The 1,625-nt window shown below is 32.1% G+C and overlaps 1 non-coding gene across 1 annotated transcript; it reads right to left on the bottom strand.

Annotated features, from left to right (window-relative positions):
- Positions 1-913: 913 nt before the first annotated feature.
- On the bottom strand, positions 914-1,021 carry LOC111767982 (U6 spliceosomal RNA). The gene has a single exon (XR_002799944.2). It is a non-coding gene; the product is annotated as a U6 spliceosomal RNA (small nuclear RNA).
- Between the last annotated feature and the right edge of the window lie 604 nt (positions 1,022-1,625).

The raw sequence follows: 1,625 nt of genomic DNA, 5'->3' as shown, positions 1-1,625 counted from the left end.
AGCCATTCTTATCAAGTCTTTGAAATATTGTCTTGATAAGTACACAGTAGCAGATCCATCACTCTTGGCAAGATCAGATCCTCTGTAGAATCATAACCTTCCTTTGGTACACAAGCTATTGTCCCTCAGCATCTTTAGCGAGTGTAATGACTATTACCAATCAGATTAAGGAATGTTCTCATTCAGGACAGGTAAATCTTTTTCTCTTTATTCCCAAGCAATCTTCTTTAAATGTTTTACTTTTACAATAAAATTCACAAGTTTCAAACCTCAGAGAATATAAAAAGTTATACAATGCAAAGTCTCCTCCCTACTTGTTTCTTATTTGTCCAGTTCCCAGTACACTCTTAAACATGCGTTACTGTGTTAGATTCTTGTGTGTCTTTCCAGACAGGTTTTTATGTATATAAAAGCAAATATGAATGAATTATTTCCTGTATTTTACACCAATGGTACCGTATTATACACACTTTTCTACATTTGTATTCCTTACTTAAAAATGTGCCTTGAAGATCTTTCCAGATCAACATGCACAGTGTATCGTATTCCATTGTGTAGGATATCTCATAAAATATTTAAGGTGTTCTTAACGGACAGATAGTTTGTTTCTAAACTTTGCTATTACAAGCTATACCACAATGAATGACCTTGTACATACATCATTTTCTATGTATAAGAACATGTATGTAAGATACATGCCTAAAAGTAAAATTGGTTGCTTACAGGGTATATACCTTATAATTTTTTATAGATACTTCAAAATTCCCCTCCATAGAGACTGTACTAATTTACACTTTCACCAGGAATGAATGAGAATTCTACTCCTCACAGACTTGCCAGTGAGTGTGTTATAAAATTCTTGGATTTTTGTCAAGTTGATGCTTAAAAATCGTATCTTCATTTGTTTGTCTATTTTAATATGGAAAGCTGCATGAATTCGTATGTCATCCTTGAACAAGGACTATGCTAATTTTCTCTGTGTCACTTCAATTCTTGGTATAGGTGCTGCCGACGTGAGCAGTCTCAGTTTACCTATAATTTGCCTTTCCATTATTATGAGTGAAATCAACGTGTTTTTATAAGTTTAAGAGCCATTTGCAGAATTTTGATTTTCTCATAAAAATCCTATTCATATCCTTTGCCCATTTTTCTGTCTCTTTCTTTAACAATTTTACAGGATTCTTTATATATTAAAGAGATAAGCTGTGATGTGACCGGTATTTTTCCCAGTTTATCATTTATTCTTTGATGTTCAGTATGGTAATTTTTGCCAAGTAGAGGTGTTTTTTGTTGTTTCTGGTGGTTTCCTTTTTGTGTGTGGATTCTGACTTTTGAGTTATGGAAAGACTTTTTCCCACGTTGATATTATAGAGAATCTTTTTTTTTTTTTCTTTTTCTTTTTTCTCCTGGTAGCTTTTATGAACTCATTTCTTTACATTTAAATCTTTGAATCATTTGGAATTCACCCTGTTATAGCTCTGACCTTATTTTTGTACCAAAACCATTTATTTAATAGGCAATTTTGTCCCTACTGGTATGAGAGAACTTTATCAGATACTAATTTTTAATATGTTTGAGATCTATTTTTGAAATTTCTATTCTGTTCTGTTGAACTGTATATTCAT

The sequence above is a fragment of the Equus caballus genome, chromosome 14, assembly GCF_041296265.1.
Source record: "Equus caballus isolate H_3958 breed thoroughbred chromosome 14, TB-T2T, whole genome shotgun sequence".
NCBI lineage: Eukaryota > Metazoa > Chordata > Mammalia > Perissodactyla > Equidae > Equus > Equus caballus.
Note: the sequence above shows the minus strand (reverse complement) of the source record. Positions and strands in the feature narration are given on the sequence as shown.